This window comes from Oncorhynchus gorbuscha, linkage group LG17 (genome assembly GCF_021184085.1).
Source record: "Oncorhynchus gorbuscha isolate QuinsamMale2020 ecotype Even-year linkage group LG17, OgorEven_v1.0, whole genome shotgun sequence".
Taxonomy (NCBI): Eukaryota; Metazoa; Chordata; class Actinopteri; order Salmoniformes; family Salmonidae; genus Oncorhynchus; species Oncorhynchus gorbuscha.
Genome location: NC_060189.1, coordinates 32,019,834 through 32,040,706, shown reverse-complemented (window position 1 = coordinate 32,040,706; position 20,873 = coordinate 32,019,834). Strand labels below are relative to the sequence as shown.

The window sequence follows — 20,873 nt, the reverse complement described above, 5'->3', positions numbered from 1 at the left end:
CAAAAAAACAGTTGCAAAAAAAAAACAGTAAATTGTTGACATAGGCAGAGAATATGTTGTGGAAGCGGCTTTGGTCATATGGCAAACAGTACAGATTGTAGTTTACTTCGACAAATGTATGTCTGTGCACTGTAAAGTACTCAATGCAACCCGTGCCTATGAATTGGCAGGATTCTGATGAGCTCGAGCTGGAACACGGGCGCTCTACTTTTTGCAACGCACTGTTTTATCTCTGCGGAAGAATACTTTAGAACACACGGGCCTGTCTCTTTGTTGACGCTGGAGAAATTGCGGTTATTTTTGAGACGGCGCTCCTCATTGGCTACTGTGGACCTGCAATATTCTGTTCACTGTACGAGCGCCTAAGATTGGCTACGTTGGATCTGCAATGCGTCAAGCAATGGCGGCTAATGTTACCTCAGTGGTTTTGGAAAATGGTGTAACCGGACAGTCTACATTGTAACACAGAGTAGTTTCGCAATACTGTAATAATTGCTTACGACAAGACGTTTCTTTCAGTCTTTGTAGTTTCTCAAAATGTTTCCTCCTCACCTGGCAAGGGCTCGATTTGAGTTTTTCGGGAGGAGTGGTGGTGATTGGCGATTGGTCACCGCAAACATACACGGAACATGTAGTCGCGGAATTTTAAATGGCGGGTTTCGATTAAGGAATATAGAATTACAATATTAGAAAGCTTGTGCTGATTCCAAGTCTATTTTGTAAATTAGACCAGTACTGGATACAAAAATCAAGATTTACCAATTGACTATGGCTAAACAAACTGTTTAATAGTAATGATGATTGATTTTAGACAATTATCTCGCAGCCTGCAACAATCAATGGACTGGCAAACCATTGAATTAACGATGAATCCCAACAACATTCACGCTTTAATCAGTTTATGGAAGTAACTGATTGATTCATGCTCAAAGATGAATAGGCTAAACTAAATCATAAAATGTGCCATCAAGATAACATGATTTAGCCTAAAATTATAGCTACTACCCCTCCAACAAACCACAGTCGCTTCCGAGATGACGTCATATTTATCCGACTGTTTACATGCAGGGGAGAACAACACATGGCTCTATTTCCAGCTTTTGTACGATTATCAAATACAAAACCTGAGAATGCACCTAAACGTAATACCCAAAATGTTTATTTATGTTTAGTGTGAACCAGCTAACCCTCTTTCTGTGACGGCCCAGGACTATGAAAGAGAGATCTAGTGAAAGTAAACGCAAGTGCGACGTTTCTGCCTTTGACAGAACGTAGTAAAAGAGCTGCCAGTGTCAGCTTGATAGTTGATCTAGTTTGTTAGCTAAATAGCTCCCAACACAATTGTACTATAGCTAGCTAAGTGTCTTTGCCATCGGTAACACAGTCTGCTCGTAACATAGCTAACGTCCCCCCAAAATGCAAAACCCTAACCCATGGACACAGTGCGAGAACTAATTTCGATTGATTAGACATGCCCCCTCTCTCTCCTCGGAACTAGAATGGCTGAGCAGTCAAAGTTTCTGCACCGACGATGTTCTTTCTGTCCACCAGTGAACCACTGAGAAAGCCAATGAGACACAACCAGCAGAAACAAGATGTTATTATCATAAAATTCTTTAATCGTTATTCAGTTATTTCCCTACCTCTGTGACAGAATAGTATTTCATGCTCAATTGTACAGGAGACAGGATAAGGCATTCTGCCCTATTTGAGAAGCACTGGAGGTTTTATTGAGTGGCTTTGAATGTTGGGATGATATGACCTGAGCATTGACCGTTGTTGAGAATTTCACCCAAAAGTCAATAGCTTGTGGTATTTGTACTTAAATGTTTACTACTAACATTTCTGACACACACCAGATAGGGAGGATAAGAATGGCTACCCATCCAAGAAGAATAAAAAGAAGCACAAGAAGAAGAATGGAGAACCCTCTACAGCAAGCAGTGGCTCATATTCAAATACTATCTACTCCAGTGATCTCCTGAAAAAGGCTGAGACTACACCTCACACGTATGACCTCACTCCCTTTGTTCCCAGTGAGACCCAGTCACTCAGGTTTACATGCTCTGGTAGGGATTTCAGCACTGGGCTCAAATGTATAAAGCATCTCAGAGTAGGAGTGCTGATATAGGATCAGTTGGACAAGGGGTGAACTGTTCCTAGACCAGCACTCCTACCCTAGGATGCTTTTTAAATACTTGCCCATGACTGGTAATACTGTACTAGTTGTTGCTGGGTAGGACAGAGATTAAGTGTCTGTGGCTTAGTGCGTTACATGAGGTCTACTCTGGGTGTCTAGGCTGACTGCCAGTTGAAGGAGCTCTTCTTGACAGACTCTGAACTAACTACGACACACACACACACAAACGTCTCTATGCCTCTCTTTCAGGGACTGACTCCTAAACAGGAGACTTGTGTAACTCTTCTTTGAAGCTACAGTTAAATTAGCCTAATGTTAGGATTATGTTTTGGATCTGTTCTGTACTGTACTACCAATGTTTTACGACTAATCTGTGCTTTACTATCAATGTTTTCTGACTTAAAAGTACACCATTATATTTGAGCTCTGTACTCTACTCTTATTGTATTTGTATTGTATTTTTATACAATCATGAAAACACTAACTTGTTACATGTCAGCCAACTCTTCTTTAGAGGTGTATACTCTGCATTGATCCTAACGTTGTTGTTCTTTCTGTCTATAGTGAGGAGGTGCAGTGTCAGCTGGAGGGGTCTTTTGTGTGGCTGGACGACCTCTAGACCCCCACCGATTGGCCCTTCTGCGTGGACAGAAGAGCAGACCTTTCCAACTTGGAGTACAAATCGCTCTACAGAGAAGACATCGCTAGGTAGGTAACCTCCCTTCCACTGCACCACTGCAGCACATTCCACTCTCCGTCTCTCCCCTTCACTCCCCCCTCATCTCTGCACCACTACAGCCATATCAGCTCTTGTGTAGCCGCTCATTAGCCATCATCTGCCCACTCTTACCCTATCCATGCTAGTGAGCTGAACAGAGCTGAGCCAAGCTAAACAATACTGCACTGGCCTGGCAAATAAAATATCTGAGCCAGCACAGTCCGGTTCAGGTTGGCACAATAGTGTGAAAAGGGTATCTGTTGGCCAGCAGCCTGGTTCTGCTCCCAACTCAAGGTCAGTCAGAGGGAGTCAGTCAGCTCCAGCTGCAGGTGCCAGAGCCTTCATTACAGTACGCATCATCACGGGGGGGTTGATAATAAATGCTGCACTGAGAGTTTTGGGTCTGCAGCCCTGCAGTAATCCATATCTCACAGGTGGTTTTACTACTTCAGCCCTCTGCCTGCCTGCAGCCCACAGTCAGGGTGAGGAAGTGAAAGAGTTTACCTGCTGTAAATTCCTTCCTTCCTGTCAGAGCGCTTCTTAGATATAAGCCATATGTCCTAGTAAGTTTAATAATAGGATGTATGCTTGTGGAGGTGTATATAGAAAGTGCTTGTGGAGGGGTATATAGAAAGTGCTTGTGGAGGGGTATATAGAAAGTGCTTGTGGAGGGGTATATAGAAAGTGCTTGTGGAGGGTTATAGAGAAAGTGCTTGTGGAGGGGTATATAGAAAGTGCTTGTGGAGGGGTATATAGAAAGTGCTTGTGGAGGGTTATATAGAACGTGCTTGTGGAGGGTTATAGAGAAAGTGCTTGTGGAGGGTTATAGAGAAAGTGCTTGTGGAGGGTTATAGAGAAAGTGCTTGTGGAGGGTTATAGAGAAAGTGCTTGTGGAGGGTTATAGAGAAAGTGCTTGTGGAGGGTTATAGAGAAAGTGCTTGTGGAGGGTTATAGAGAAAGTGCTTGTGGAGGGTTATAGAGAAAGTGCTTGTGGAGGGTTATAGAGAAAGTGCTTGTGGAGGGTTTTATAGAAAGTGCTTGTGGAGGGTTATATAGAAAGTGCTTGTGGAGGGTTATATAGAAAGTGCTTGTGGAGGGTTATATAGAAAGTGCTTGTGGAGGGTTATATAGAAAGTGCTTGTGGAGGGTTATATAGAAAGTGCTTGTGGAGGGGTATATAGAAAGTGCTTGTGGAGGGTTATATAGAAAGTGCTTGTGGAGGGTTATAGAGAAAGTGCTCGTGGAGGGTTATAGAGAAAGTGCTCGTGGAGGGTTTTATAGAAAGTGCTCGTGGAGGGTTTTATAGAAAGTGCTTGTGGAGGGTTTTATAGAAAGTGCTTGTGGAGGGTTTTATAGAAAGTGCTTGTGGAGGGTTATATAGAAAGTGCTTGTGGAGGGTTATATAGAAAGTGCTTGTGGAGGGTTATAGAGAAAGTGCTTGTGGAGGGGTATATAGAAAGTGCTTGTGGAGGGGTATATAGAAAGTGCTTGTGGAGGGTTATATAGAAAGTGCTTGTGGAGGGTTATATAGAAAGTGCTTGTGGAGGGTTAAAAAGAAAGTGCTTGTGGAGGGTTATATAGAAAGTGCTTGTGGCGGGGTATATAGAAAGTGCTTGTGGAGGGTTATATAGAAAGTGCTTGTGGAGGGTTATATAGAAAGTGCTTGTGGAGGGTTATATAGAAAGTGCTTGTGGAGGGTTATATAGAAAGTGCTTGTGGAGGGTTATATAGAAAGTGCTTGTGGAGGGTTATATAGAAAGTGCTTGTGGAGGGGTATATAGAAAGTGCTTGTGGAGGGGTATATAGAATGTGCTTGTGGAGGGGTATATAGAAAGTGCTTGTGGAGGGGTATATAGAAAGTGCTTGTGGAGGGTTATATAGAAAGTGCTTGTGGAGGGTTTTATAGAAAGTGCTCGTGGAGGGTTTTATAGAAAGTGCTCGTGGAGGGTTTTATAGAAAGTGCTCGTGGAGGGTTTTATAGAAAGTGCTTGTGGAGGGTTATATAGAAAGTGCTTGTGGAGGGTTATATAGAAAGTGCTTGTGGAGGGTTATATAGAAAGTGCTTGTGGAGGGTTATATAGAAAGTGCTTGTGGAGGGTTATATAGAAAGTGCTTGTGGAGGGTTATATAGAAAGTGCTTGTGGAGGGTTATATAGAAAGTGCTTGTGGAGGGTTATATAGAAAGTGCTTGTGGAGGGGTATATAGAAAGTGCTTGTGGAGGGGTATATAGAAAGTGCTTGTGGAGGGTTATATAGAAAGTGCTTGTGGAGGGTTATATAGAAAGTGCTTGTGGAGGGTTAAAAAGAAAGTGCTTGTGGAGGGTTATATAGAAAGTGCTTGTGGCGGGGTATATAGAAAGTGCTTGTGGAGGGTTATATAGAAAGTGCTTGTGGAGGGTTAAAAATAAAGTGCTTGTGGAGGGTTATATAGAAAGTGCTTGTGGAGGGTTATATAGAAAGTGCTTGTGGAGGGTTATATAGAAAGTGCTTGTGGAGGGTTATATAGAAAGTGCTTGTGGAGGGGTGGCTCGGGTGGTTCTTGTCCTTAATGATCGTTTTGGCCTTCCTGTGACATCGGGTGTTGTAGGTGTTCTGGATGGCAGGTAGTTTGCCCCCGGTGATGCTTTGTGCAGACCGCACCACCCTCTGGAGAACCTTGCTGTTGAGGGCGGTGCAGTTGCCCACCCAGGCTGTGATAAAGCCCGACAGGATGCTCTCGATTGTGCATCAGTAAAGGTTTGTCAGGGGTTTGGGTGACAAGCCAAATTTCTTCAGCCTCCTGAGGTTGCCTGTGTGGGTGGACCATTTCAGTTTCTATGTGATGTGTACGCCCAGGAACTTAAAACTTTCCACCTTTTTGATGTGGATGGGGGTGGTGCTCCCTCTGCTGTTTCCTGAAGTCCAGATTTTTGTTTCCAACCGCTGTGTCTTTGAGAGACGCAGAGTATGTGAATGGATGATCTCCACATGTGTGGTTCCCACCTTGAAGCATGGAGGAGGAGGTGTGATGGTGTGGGGGTGCTTTGCTGGTGACACTGTCTGTGATTTATTTAGAATTGAAGGCACACTTAACCAGCATGGCTGCCACAGCATTCTGCAGCGATACGCCATCCCATCTGGTTTGCGCTTAGTAGGACTATCATTTTGTTTTTCAACAGGAAAATGATCCAACACACCTCCAGGCTGTGTAAGGGCTATTTGACCAAGGAGAGTGATGTAGTGCTGGATCAGATGACCTGACCTCCACAATCACCCAACCTCAACCCAATTGAGATGGTTTGGGATGAGTTGGACCACAGAGTGAATGAAAAGCAGCCAACAAGTTCTCAGCATATGTGGGTTCCCCCAAGACTGATGGAAAAGCCTTACAGGTGATGCTGGTTGAGAGAATGTCAAGAGTGTGCAAAGCTGTCATCAAGGCGAAGTTACTTTGAAGAATCTAAAATCTATATGCGGGTGGACAAACAAAACCCCCAAAATTTGGACGAACTCCAAACAAGAATGGGCTGCCATCAGTGGCCCAGAAGATAATTGACAGCATGCCAGGGCGGATTGCAGAGGCCTTGAAGGGTCTACACTGCAAATATTGACTCTTTGCATCAACTTCATGTAATTGTCAAGAAAAGCCTTTGACACGAATTAAATGAATGAAATGCTTGTAATTATACAGTATTTTATACCATAGTAGCATCTGACAAAAATATCTAAAGACACTGAGGCAGCAGACTTTGTGGAAATTAATATTTGTGTCATTCTCAAAACTTTTGGCCACGACTGTACACACAATAACCCATAATGACAAAGCGAAAAAAGGTTTTTAGAAATTGTTACAAATCTATTCAAAATAAAAAACTGAAATGCCTTATTTGCCTAACTATTCAGACCCTTTGCTATGAGACTCGAAACTGAGCTCAGTTGTATCCTGTGTTCATTGATCATCCTTGAGATGTTACTACAACTTGAAGTCCACCTGTGGTATATTCAATTTATTGGACATGATTTGGAAAGGCACACACCTGTCTATGTAAGGTCCCACAGTTAACAGTGCATGTCAGAGCAAAAACAAAGCCATGAGGTTGAAGGATTTGTCTATAGCGCTCCAAGACAGGATTGTGTCGAGGCACAGATCTGGGGAAGGTTACCAAAAACATTTATGTAGCATTGAAGGTCCCCAAGAACACGGTGGCCTCCATTCTTAAATGTAAAAAGTTTGGAACCACCCAGACTCTTCCTAGAGCTGGTCAGGGAGGTGACCAAAAACCTGATGGTCACTCTGACGGAGATCCAAAGTTCCTCTGTGGTGTTGAGAGAATGTTCCAGAAGGACAACTATCTCTGCAGCACTCTACCAATAAGGCCTTTATGGTAGAGTGGCCAGACGGAAGCCACTCCTCAGTAAAAGGCACATGACAGCCCGCTTGGTTTGCCAAAAGGCACCTAAAGGACTCTCAGATCGTGAGAAACAAGATTCTCTGGTCTGATGAAATTCAGATTGAAATCTTTGGCCTGAATGCCAAGCGTCACGTCTGGAGGAAACCTGACACCATCCCTGCGGTGAAACTTGGTGGTGGCAGAATCTTGCTGTGGGGATGTTTTTCATCGGCAGGACTTGGGAGACTAGTCAGGATTGAGTGAAAGATGAACAGAGCAAAGTACAGAGATCCTTGATTAAGACTTGAGTGGCCCAGCCAGAGCCTGGACTTGAACCCTATCGAACATTTCTGGACAGACGTGAAAATAGCTGTGCACCTATGCTCCCTATCCAACCTGACAGCTTGAGAGGATCTGCAGAGAAGAATGTGAGAAACTCCCCAAATACAGGTGTGCCAAGCTTGTAGCATCATACCCAAGAAGACTCGAGGCTGTAATCGCTGCCAAAGGTGCTTCAACAAAGTACTGGGTAAAGGGTCTGAATACTTGTGTAAATGTGATGACCACTTTTTTATTAACTGCTAAAGGGCAACAAATAGAGCTCCTGGCACATGTCCAGTTGATGTCGGGTTTATTGTGTTGTCGATGTGGCATCTGTATCTTAAGAGACCTGCAATCAATACCTGTTAATACACTCACTCACTCACTCACTCACTCACTCACTCACTCACTCACTCACTCACTCACTCACTCACTCACTCACTCACTCACTCACTCACTCACTCACTCACCCACTCACTCACTCACTCACTCACTCACTCACTCCACAGCAAGCTAAGAGAAATGTGATTAATGATTGCCAATGATTGGAATGGTGCTTGGTCTATTGCTGTAGGGGGGACTTTGGTTTTACCTTTTGGATGAGGTCATGTGATGCTGCACCCCTTTCACGACTCTCAAAACAACCATTTCTCAAGACATTGCACTACTGTGTTTTCTTTACAGAGATTCTACATGTTACTGTAATGATTATAATGTCTTTCAAGGTACAAGAGGAAAAGCCGTTCTTCTCTGGGTTTGGACCCGCGATCTCAGGCCATGAGCTGGTCTGAGTCTGGCCAAGAGAAGAAGAGAGGGGACAGAGACGCGACCGCTACTTCTCCCTCACTGTCCGCCAGCTGCTGAGGTCAAATCCACGCTGCCTAGACCACCACCAGAGGTCACTACCACCTTACCCTTCATCCCTGTGCTCCCTTGCCTGGAAGGTGAGTCTGAGGGGGGTGGTTCTGCCCTGGGCCAGGCCCCCTGGGTCAACCCACTGGGGGTGTATGACTCCTGCACCTCCCTGTGGCTTCAGAGCAGGGCAAGCAGGGCGGAGCAGGGCAAGGCAGAGGAAAAACCCTCTACTCCCAGAGACAATGCTGCCGCCCTGCTGGCTGAACAGGTGGAGGACTTTAACAGGAGGTTGAGGGAAACCTCCAGACACACACACCTGGCTGCAGTTTGTCCACTTCCAGGTTCGGTATTCAACGTTAAAACCCCACAATTACACACCACACCAATCAGTGTCATCACATCACATGAGATTTCACTAGGATTTCAAAATAGTTTTTGCTGGCCTTTTCACTAGGACAGGAAATGTGTCGTGATACAAAAAAAAATCATATGATTATGTACTAGCTACTATCATTACTTTTAAATTATACTAACATCCCGATCTGTATTACAGGACGAGGTGACGAGTGCCCCCGGGGTGTTTGGTGACATCTCTGAGAATGAGACAGAGCGCCAGAAGAGGTTAGCGAGGCCACGCATTTTGGATCGAGCGGTGGACAGTAACCCCAGCTGTGTGGAGCTAAAGCTGGAGCTACTGCGTCTGTGCAGGGAGCTGTGGGAGCCAGCAGCTCTGTTGAAGGAGTGGAAGAAACTGGTGTTCCTGCACCCCAACAGCCCCCCCCCCCCCCTACCTGCTGTTTGTGCAAAGCCACTCAGCACCTTCTATGTGTCAAAGGTCAATACGGTGTACGGGAAGTGTCTGAGCACACTGGCAGTAGTGCAGGATGGGAGCATGTTGTCTCACCGGGCGCAGCCGGGCACTGATGAACACATGCCACATGCAATATACACTACATATTATTATGTTTTAAATTCAATTTAGCACAAATAACTTATTTAAGGTAGACTCAGCGATATGGCGTCGATGCAGAAAGTAAACGGCATAGTGGGGCAATTTCCGCAGCAACTAAGAGCGTTGACGCGTGACGCTCAATTTCTCCGCTGTTTTGGTGCTCTAGCTACCACACTGTGAACAGCGCGTAGCGAACCCGTTTCACATACAGGTCCTGTGTGAGAGCGAAGTCTTGCATCTTATTCATCTTAATGTCTGCCCTGCTGCTCGTGGCAAAATAATTTCTCACTCACTGCCTGCTCTGTGGACATAATACTGTACATTCAAGCCTGTTCAGATTTTTTGTTCTCATCCTTCGTTCGCACAGGGCCGTCCCGTAGAGGGGCCGTCCCGTAGAGGGGCTGACACAGAGAGCGAGAATTATGGTTCAAGTTTCTCCTCGTCAGTATGTTATGTGCTGCTGCTGTATTGAACTGTTTGTGGTTCATTCTGCATGTTTGCACTGTTACCGTGAGAGTGGAAGAGAAGAGTTGATGAGTCGTCATTTTGGTGGAAGAGAAAGGTGCCGTTGTCTCTAATATCATGTTGTAGGGATTGTTTCGATGGTCTAGACATGGAGGGAGTGATTGAGAGCTGTCATTCTTCTACTGGGGTCAACTAATAGATGACGTGTGTGTGTGTGTGTGTTGTGTTTATATATCTTTCAACTCGTATGGATTTGATGAGCTTGTAATCTCTTGTGATAGACTAAATTGAGTTAGCTGGTTAGCTGGGCTCCCGAGTGGCTCAGCGGTCTAAGGCACTGCATCTCAGAGCTTGAGGAGTCACTACAGACACCCTGGTTCGAATCCAGGCTGTATCACAACTGGCCGTAGTTGGGAGTCCCATAGGGCGGCGCATAATTGGCCCAGCGTTGTCCGGGGTTGTCCAGTGTAGGCCGTGATTGTAAAATAAGAATTTGTTCTTAACTGACTTGCCTAGTTAAATAAAGGTAAGAAAAAAAAGAAAGCTAGTTACATTATTGTGGTTATATCATGATGTCATTGCCAGATGTCTATGGGTGCAGCAGAGCCATAGTACCAGAGCCTCAGCAGGCGAAAGTTGTGGAATGGTGCAAATAGATGTCATAAATAGAACTGACATAATTCCTTCTACAAGACAGTTATATCTGCAACTTTCTGTAACACCTTTCACCTTCCTGAGAAGACCCCTAAACGGGTTTGTGCTGTGTCATGTTTCTGACCACTGACAGGAGAAAAGGACCCGGGAGGAAGGGAGGGAGAAGGAGAGACTAGAGAGGGAGTGGGAGAGGCAGAAAGAGGGAGGATAATGGATATCCAGTGTCCACGCTGCTGATCCATGATATGAATACTGCAGCGATGGCTTAGCCTCCTGGCCCTCTGGCAGCTGCCCCTCAATTTGTCTAATGAAACTATTATCTAGTTAGACTGGCTGGCCATTGTTCAGTCTGGGTAGGGCTGCCACTGGGCTGATCCTGGAACTATCCTGTCAGGGCTTTAGCCTGTTGAACAATGATAAGGATGGGACGCACTCCAGGAACAATTCAAGCCTTTCCCCCCCGTCTAAATAATAAGATTTAGACAAACAGAAGCCAGTATTCGGCATTCATTAGAGCGTCTGCTAAATGACTTAAATGTAAATGTAAATGTCTGTCTACCACAGCTTACTGTTATTATAACAATGGCTGGTTGTCTAAGGGTGGAATAACATGATATACATTTGATGTTATCCAGTGATGCCTCGCTTATTCAAGTCACCTGGAATTTTGTTTAACATACTGTAACTTTTTGGGTTCACAGATCACCTGCTGCAACTCGGAAAACAGGCTAGCTGTTTCAGGTTCAACACATGTACGTAATCACTTGTGGAATCTTTGGTATTCTCAACTCGACTTGATAGGTACAGAAAGCTCTTTTATTTGAGTGATTCTCTTGCTATAATATGATGGTCACAGACTCCCTCTTGTGGTTGGATAGTACATATTTGAGCGTTTCTGCAGCTCTGACAGATCAAACAGTGTGGGAGATCTAAGCATGGAATAAGCAGCATGTAATAAAACTGGACCATAGCCTCTGCCTACATAAGAATGCTGGTCATATATCTACACCGGGCTCCTTGCATTCCGCTGAGGGAGACTGTCAGTATCTTTGACTGTTTGCTTCATTTTAGAAAAATGCTGACAGCAGGTAGCCTGGTACCAGATCTGTGTGTGCTGTCTTGCCAACTCCTATGGTCAGTGTCATGCCAATGATTATAGGTGTTGGGCAAGACAGTACAAACAGATTTGGGACCAGGCTACAAGGCAGAGCAATGCAAACCCCAACTTGTAGAGAAGGAGACGGCAGCATTAATTATAACTCGATAAGGATTTAATGAATAATGAAGGCCGCTTTTGAGAAGCTGCCATTTCATGTGACCTCAGGGATGTGTGCCTTTAATTCGCCAGCTGAATTTTTCATTCAGGAAAGATTAGCTATCTGTTATTACTTTTCAAACCTTTTTTCCTGACACCTCTCACTTTATTTTCCTCATCCTACTCAGTTTTCTCTTTACTCAAAGTCTGAGTATATATTCACCTTTAAAAGCTCGCACTAAACGAATGGACCTGTGCTGGTTCTAATAGGCGGGATTGAAGTGGGTGCTTTGTGTCACGGCACGAGTCAAAAGGCCTCCTGTGGGGCAGGGGGCAGGAATACAAAAAAAGTAAGACAAGACGGACAACACAGACGGAAGACACTTGGCAACAGCACAGATGCCTCAGCAGACAGACAGTGGAAACAGCACTTCACTACAAGAGACATCATCACCACACTACATGAAGGGAAACCTATGACAACAAAAATATACATGGCACAAACAACGTTAAGGCCAGGCAACAGCACGAGGGAAAAAGACTGTCACAGTACAAGCAACATAGCCCTACTGAGCAGACAAATAGACAGACCGCACCAACAAATAATGGCAGCGCAAGCGGACAGACAGAAAACGGACACCACAATCAACAGTATAGGTTATTGGCTCGCATAACAGCTACAGCTGTCAGTGAGAATGTCCACCATTGAGTCCTTGAAAGCTGAGACGGTGACAAAACTTTCCAGCTTTATCATTTTTTGCAGATGTGTTCCAGTCGCTATCTGCAGCGAACTGAAAAGAGGAACGACCCAGGGATGTGTTTGCTTTGGGGACTTTTAACAGAATGTGGCAGGAAGGTTACTGTATATAGAGGAGGATGGTTGCAATAGGTATCTCGGGTAGGGGGGAGTGAGGCCCAAGAGGGCTTTGTTAATGAGTATCAACCAGTGGATGTCGCGTCTAGTATAAAGAGATGGGCAGTTTACAGAGGAGTACAATAAGGATGTCATTCTCAGATTGGCAGGTAAGGGTGCACTTGATCGGCTAGATGTTCTGTACCATTCTGCCGTTCCGATTTGCAACGGCAGAAAGGTACAGAACATCTAGCCGCTCAAGTGCACCCTTACCTGCCGATCTGAGAATAACATCTCCATAATCTAACATTTGATTCAGGGTTAGTTTGGCAGAGGAGCGATGACAATACAGAAAACCAAGCCTAGATTAGACGGCCTGATTTAATGATGTGGTATTGAATGTTCTCTCGGGTCTTTGTCTTTATCTCTGCAGCCATCTTCCTCCAGCAGTGTCATTTCCTCAGGCATGCAGGCCACTCAGAAAAGGCTGTGCGCCTGTTCCAGTGCCTGCTGGATTTGACCTTCTTCAAGCCAGACACTGTCAAGGACCTATCCACCAGACAACAGGTAGACAGACACACACACAGTCATTCCCCATGTACCTCTGCAAAGAACACATATGCATCTGGCTGGTTGCTCTCTCCAGAATAGACTCGTGATGAATTGGGGGTCTGTGTTACCGTATTGGCTGTTTATCCAGAGTCAGTGCACCAGTGGGATGTGTTTACCTTAGACTAGGGCTGTGTGTTTTCCGTCACAGGCATTAAAGCAGTGCTGGGGACCCATCCAGAGAGTGCCCTTCAGGCTATGGTCTGGGCCTTGTCACTTTACTTTAATCTCTACATGGAAACTTTGCTAACAGGGCATTTAAAATGCATGACCAGCTTTTAATAGAGGCTTTTTACCAGCAGTGGTTCATTCTAATTCCTATCCAACTGAGCTCTGGCCTTCTCAGCCAAATCCCTTTCTGCTGAGAGAAAGGTAGAGGAATATTACCCGTATCAAGTACTGGGAGAGAGAGAGGTCTCCCTTTCCTCTGTGAGTTTATACTGACAACTAGCTGGCCAAATAGAGAGGTACAATAGAAAACATTTTGAGAGGTTTCATATTCATGGAATATTCAAGCATGGGATACGAATTAGTGTTTAGTAACTTAGCTATAATACGTGCTGAATTATGAACAATGTTGCTTGCGATCCTCCGAAGGATGTGTCTGGGGGCTAAGCTTTCTCTCTCTCTCTCTCTCTCTCTCTCTCTCTCTCTCTCTCTCTCTCTCTCTCTCTCTCTCTCTCTCTCTCTCTCTCTCTCTCTCTCTCTCTCTCTCTCTGTGTGTGTGAGAGACAGAGAGAACTAATAATGGCCTGTTTGCAGTGGCTCACAGCTCGCTCTCCCCCCAGGACATGTTGCTGTGTGTGTCTGCATGGAAAACACAGCATTAACTGTTTTAATTGATCAGAGATTCTTTAGTGGATATTGGAACATAGTCTAGGTCAATTGAGCTTTGTATAGTTAAAATGTAACACCATCTTGAGATGTTGCTTCAATATATCTACATCATTTTCACTACTCATGACGCCATCTATTTTGTGAAGTGCACCAGTCCCTCCTGCAGCAAAGCACCAACACAACATGATGCTGTCACCCCCGTGCTTCGCGGTTGGGATGGTGTTCTTCGGCTTGCAAGCCCCCCCTTTTTCCTCCAAACATAATGATGGTCATTATGACCAAACAGTTCTATGTTTGTTTCATCAGACCATAGGACATTTCTCTAAAAAGTAGGATCTTTGTCCCCATGTGCAGTTGCATACCGTAGTCTGGCTTTTTTATGGCGGTTTTGGAGCAGTGGCTTTTTCCTTGCTGAGTAGCCTTTCAGGTTATGTCGATATATGACTCGTTTTACTGTGGATATAGATACTTTTGTACCTGTTTCCTCCAGTATCTTCACAAGGTCCTTTGCTGTTCTGGGATTGATTTGCACTTTTCGCTCCAAAGTACGTTAATCTCTAGGAGACAGAACGCATCTCCTTCCTGAGCGGTATGACGTGGTCCCATGGTGTTTATACTTGTGTACTATTGTTTGTACAGATGAACGTTTGGAAATTGCTCCCAAGGATGAACCAGACTTGTGGAGGTCTAAAAAAAAATTCTGAGGTCATAGCTGATTTCTTTTGATTTTCCCATGATGTCAAGCAAAGAGGCATTGAGTTTGAAGTTAGTCCTTGAAATACATCCACAGGTACACCTCCAATTGACTCAAATTATGTCAATTAGCCTATCAGAAGCTTATAAAGCCATGACACAATTTTCTGGAATTTTCCAAGCTGTTTAAAGGCACAGTCAACTTAGTGTATGTAAACTTCTGACCCACTGGAATTGTGATGCAGTGAATTATAAGTCTCAAAACAATTGTTGGAAAAATTACTTGTGTCATGCACAAAGTAGATGTCCTAACCGACTTGCCAAAACTAAACTTTGTTAACAAGAAATTTGTGGAGTGGTGGAAAAAAAGAGTTTTATTGACTTCAACCTAAGTGTATGTAAACTTCCAACTTCAACTGTACACTACCATTCAAAAGTTTGGGGTCACATAGAAATGTCCTTGTTTTTTTACATTTTACATTTAAGTCATTTAGCAGACGCTCTTATCCAGAGCGACTTACAAATTGGTGCATTCACCTTATGACATCCAGTGGAACAGCCACTTTACAATAGTGCATCTAAATATTTTAAGGGGGGAGGGGGTGAGAAGGATTACTTTATCCTATCCTAAGTATTCCTTAAAGAGGTGGGGTTTCAGGTGTCTCCGGAAGGTGGTGATTGACTCCGCTGTCCTGGCGTCGTGAGGGAGTTTGTTCCACCATTGGGGAGCCAGAGCAGCGAACAGTTTTGACTGGGCTGAGCGGGAACTGTACTTCCTCAGTGGTAGGGAGACGAGCAGGCCAGAGGTGGATGAACGCAGTGCCCTTATTTGGGTGTAGGGCCTGATCAGAGCCTGGAGGTACTGAGGTGCCGTTCCCCTCACAGCTCCGTAGGCAAGCACCATGGTCTTGTAGCGGATGCGAGCTTCAACTGGAAGCCAGTGGAGAGAGCGGAGGAGCGGGGTGACGTGAGAGAACTTGGGAAGGTTGAACACTAGACGGGCTGCGGCGTTCTGGATGAGTTGTAGGGGTTTAATGGCACAGGCAGGGAGCCCAGCCAACAGCGAGTTGCAGTAATCCAGACGGGAGATGACAAGTGCCTGGATTAGGACCTGCGCCGCTTCCTGTGTGAGGCAGGGTCGTAATCTGCGGATGTTGTAGAGCATGAACCTACAGGAACGGGCCACCGCCTTGATGTTAGTTGAGAACGACAGGGTGTTGTCCAGGATCACGCCAAGGTTCTTAGCGCTCTGGGAGGAGGACACAATGGAGTTGTCAACCGTGATGGCGAAATCATGGAACGGGCAGTCCTTCCCCGGGAGGAAGAGCAGCTCCGTCTTGCCGAAGTTCAGCTTGAGGTGGTGATCAGTCATCCACACTGATATGTCTGCCAGACATGCAGAGATGCGATTCGCCACCTGGTCATCAGAAGGGGGAAAGGAGAAGATTAATTGTGTGTCGTCTGCATAGCAATGATAGGAGAGACCATGTGAGGTTATGACAGAGCCAAGTGACTTGGTGTATAGCGAGAATAGGAGAGGGCCTAGAACAGAGCCCTGGGGGACACCAGTGGTTAGAGCGCGTGGTGAGGAGACAGATTCTCGCCACGCCACCTGGTAGGAGCGACCTGTCAGGTAGGACGCAATCCAAGCGTGGGCCGCACCAGAGATGCCCAACTCGGAGAGAGTGGAGAGGAGGATCTGATGGTTCACAGTATCGAAGGCAGCCGATAGGTCTAGAAGGATGAGCGCAGAGGAGAGAGAGTTAGCTTTAGCGGTGCGGAGCGCCTCCGTGATACAGAGAAGAGCAGTCTCAGTTGAATGACTAGTCTTGAAACCTGACTGATTTGGATCAAGAAGGTCATTCTGAGAGAGATAGCGGGAGAGCTGACCAAGGACGGCACGTTCAAGAGTTTTGGAGAGAAAAGAAAGAAGGGATACTGGTCTGTAGTTGTTAACATCGGAGGGATCGAGTGTAGGTTTTTTCAGAAATATATATATTTTTTGTCCATTAACATAACATCAAATTGATCAGAAATACAGTGTAGATATAGTTCATGTTGTAAATGACTATTGTAACTGGAAACGGCAGATAAAAAAAAAAAAATGAATATCTACATAGGTGTACAGAGGCCAATTACCAGCAACCATCACTCCCGTGTTCCAATGGCACACAGTGTTAGCTAATCCAAGTTTATAATTTTAAAAGGATAATTGATCATTAGAAAACCCTTTTGCAATTATGTTAGCACAGCTAAAAATCTGTTGTCCTGATTGAAGACGCAATAAAACTGGCCTTCTTTAGACTAGTTGAGTACATCGCTGTGTACTACTCCCTTCACAGAACAGCGCAAACTGGCTCTAACCAGAATAGAAAGAGGAGTGGGAGGCCCCGGGTCACAACTGAGCAAGAGGACAAGTACATTAGAGTGTCTAGTTTGAGAAACAGATGCCTCACAAGTCCTCAACTGGCAGCTTCATTAAATAGTACCCGCAAAACACCATCCTCAACGTCAACAGTGAAGAGGCAACTCTGGGATGCTGGCCTTCTAGGCAGAGTTACTCTATCCAGTGTCTGTGTTCTTTTTCCCATCTTAATCTTTTCTTTTTATTGGCCAGTCTGAGATATGGCTTTTTCTTTGCAACTCTGCCTAGAAGGCCAGCATCCCGGAGTCGCCTCCTCACTGTTGACGTTGGGACTGGTGAACAGCTGTGGGCAAGGTTCTGACAAGCTTCTGGGTTTTGTTGGTGGTGGCAAGGACACACCCAAGAAACACCAACATCAAACATCAACTCACGTTTGGCTTCTGTCATGGCTGCCAGCCTTTCTTGAGGAGCGAGCCAAAAAACTATGCCAAGTCAGCGGGTGCAGTTCCCCTTTAATGAGGAAGAGAGAGCCTCCCTGTGGCTTTACTCTGTAATCATCAGAATATTAGAAAATGATCTGAGCAATTTGTCCAGAAATTAGAGCAGTATTAAACAGTACCACCTTAAATTCTACACTAATGAGTTTCTGCTGTTCTCCGTGGAGGTCTGGTTTGCTAATCACTGCAGCACTCTGTTGATGGCAGCCAGAAACGTGCACTGACAGCATTATGTTGATGGAAGAGAGACACATGCTGTCCTGCCATGGTCCTGTTACTGTCAAGCAGGCTGTCCTGCAGTGCAGCCTAATGTTCTTCCTGTCAGGAGAACTGCTGACCTCAGCGCAGACAGAGACAACTGCCCTCAACCCATAAAATGATTACATTGTTGAAATAACCGACATTCCCACTCCTCCACCGACTCTGATTGTGCTTAGTGTTAATTACTGTGTTATTTAGGAATTGATTGATATAAATATATGTAAATATAAATATATACGTGGTAACACGTTACATGAAGTTTGCTCACAAAACGACTTCTAACTTCCTTCATACTGGACACAGAGACATACAAATGGTACCCACAAGTGTCCCTTTAACCTTCCCTGTGTTGTATCACTAATTACACTAGTAACCTCATAGCGCAAGGAAATGTTGGCGATATAAGTCGTAATGTTAAAGGAATACTTCAGGATTTTGGCAATGAGGCCCTTTATCAACTTCCCCAGAGTCAGATGAACTCGTGGATACCATTTTTATGTCTGCATGGGATTTGAAGGAAGTTGCTAACTAGCCTTAGTGCAATTGCTAACTGGCGTTAGCACAATGCCTGGAAGTCTATGGGTGTCTGCTAATGCTAGTTAGCCTTGGCTCACAAAACGACCTATAACTTTCTTCATACTGGACACAGAGACATACAAATGGTATCCCTTGAACCTTTAGAACCTCTGTGTGACAGATGATAAAGATCAGGAGGAATCAGAGGTGAAGGATAAGACCTGGCTCAAGTGGAGGATCTGGTTGGACGCGGAGACGTTACATGAGGCCATCTATTGGCTGCCGTGGAGGGCAGACAAAACCAAAGGCCAATCGGTGGAGGACTGTGAGGACCCGGACTTACAGGTATTGGCTGTAATCACTGGTGATAGTGGTGCCAAACCTGGGATATATCTACCATTAAAAATGGGTCCTAGCGTTGCTATTTACAGTGCATTCGGAAAGTATTCAGACCCCTTGACTTTTTCCACATTTTGTTACGTCACAGCCTTATTCTAAAATGTATTATATAGTTCTTTCCCCTCATCAATCTACACACAATACCCCATAATGGAAAAGCAAAAAACGGTTTTTAGAAATGTTTAGAAATGTATAAAAATAAATTAAACTGAAATATCATATTTACATAAGTATTTAGACCCTTTACTCACTACTTTGTTGAAGCACCTTTGGCAGCAATTACAGCCTCGATTTGGGGAGTTCATCCCATTATTTTCTGCAGATCCTCTCAAGCTCTGTCAGGTTGTATGGGGAGCGTCACTGCACCTCTTTTTTTCAGTTCTGTCCAGAGATGTTCAATCGTGTTCAAGTCCAGGCTCTGGCTGGGCCACTCAAGGACATTCAGAGACCAGAAGCCACTACTGTGTTGTCTTGGCTATGGGCTTAGGGTCGTTGTCCTGTTGGAAGGTGAACCTTCAACCCCCGTTCGAAGTCCTGAGCAGGTGTTAATCAAGGGTCTCTATACTTTTCTCCGTTCATCTTTCCCTCAATCTTGACTAGTCTCCCAGTCCCTGCCGCTGAAATACATCTCCACAGCATGATGCTGCCACCATCATGCTTCACCGTAGCGATGGTGCCAGGTTTCCTTAAAGGCCTGATTGGTAGAGTGCTGCTGAGATGGTTATCCTTCTGGAAGGTTCTGCCATCTCCACAGATGAACTCTGGAGCTCTGTCAGAGTGACCATCTGGTTCTAGGTTACCTCCCTGACCAAGGCCCTTCTCCCCCGTTTGCTCAGTTTGACCGGGCGGCCAGCTCTAGGAAGAGTCTTGGTGGTTTCAAACTTCTTTCATTTAAGAATGATGGAGGCCACTGTGTTCTTGGGGACCTTAAATGTTTTTCTTCGACCTCATGGCTTGGATTTTGCTCTGACACACACTGTCAACTGTGGGACTTTATATAGATAGGTGTGTGCCTTTCCAAATCATGTCCAATAAATGTAATTTAACACAGGTGGACTCCAATCAAGTTGTAGAAGGATGATCAATGGGAATAGGATGCACCTGATGTCAATTATGAGTCTTATAGCAAAGAGTCTGAATCCTTATGTAAATTATTTCTGTTTTTTATTTTTAATACATTTGCAAAAATGTCTAAACCTGTTTTGGCTTTGTCATTAGGGGGTATTGTGTGTAGATTGATGAGGAAAACATTTATTAAATCCTGCTGACACTTCCTATTATAGCCTACAGTTCCTGAAGCCTGCTGCTGGATGACCTGGCTCTGCTGGGGGACGTTCATGATCCTGACTCACCTCTGACGACCTTCCCGTCAGCCCTGTGGGTCACATGACTTCGCTGCAGGGCACCAGGAGGGGGGCGTGGCTGTGCAAGCAGGGGGAGGAGTTTCTGTTCTCTACTCAGGAGAGATCCGTCTTCTCACTGCACTGGATCCAGTATGAGAAGCTCAAGGTAACGCCAGGTTACCCTAGCTACAAGCTTTAGAGTCAGGCAACCATATGCTCAGCCAAGGGCAATTCCTTTGGTTTGAAAGGCTTTTTCTAATCGTGAAGGAATTAAAAGTAATTGTAAGTGGAGGCCTGGCGAGGGGGTACGGGCAGAGCAGTGGCAGGGAAGACTGTCACTAGGTTAAGTAGGCTCTAGTTTAGTCTAATCTTGATTATTGTCCAGTCGTGTGGTGCAGTGCTGCAAGGAAAGACCTAGTTAAGCTACAGCTGGCCCAGAACAGAGCGGCACGTTCTGCTCTTCATTGTAATCAGAGGGCTGATATAAATACTATGCATGCCAGTCTCTCTTGGCTAAGAGTTGAGGAGAGACTGACTGTATCACATTAATCTGTTGAAAATCCCAAATTGTTTGCATAGTCAAGTTACACACAGCTCTGACACACACACTTATCCCACCAGACATGCCACCAGGGGTCTTTTCACAGTCTACAAATACAGAAAAAGTTCAAGAAAGCATACACTATTATATAGAGCATTTAATGCCTGGAACTTTCTTCCATCTCATATTGCTCAAATAAACAGCAAACCTGGTTTCAAAAAACAAATAA

At 44.9% G+C, this 20,873-nt stretch overlaps 2 long non-coding RNA genes across 3 annotated transcripts; both read left to right on the top strand.

Annotated features, from left to right (window-relative positions):
* The first annotated feature begins 199 nt into the window (after window positions 1–199).
* LOC124001272 lies at window positions 200–9,094 on the top strand. 2 transcript variants are annotated; one of them, XR_006832765.1, is made up of 4 exons: window positions 200–2,010; window positions 2,705–2,848; window positions 8,275–8,745; window positions 8,958–9,094. It is a non-coding gene; the product is annotated as an uncharacterized LOC124001272 (long non-coding RNA). The 2 variants fall into 2 exon arrangements; XR_006832764.1 differs by having other exon boundaries at window positions 208–2,010; window positions 8,275–9,079.
* A 287-nt stretch (window positions 9,095–9,381) lies between these two features.
* LOC124001271 lies at window positions 9,382–20,265 on the top strand. The gene is made up of 4 exons (XR_006832763.1): window positions 9,382–11,227; window positions 13,017–13,150; window positions 18,543–18,706; window positions 20,044–20,265. It is a non-coding gene; the product is annotated as an uncharacterized LOC124001271 (long non-coding RNA).
* The last annotated feature ends 608 nt before the right edge of the window (window positions 20,266–20,873 follow it).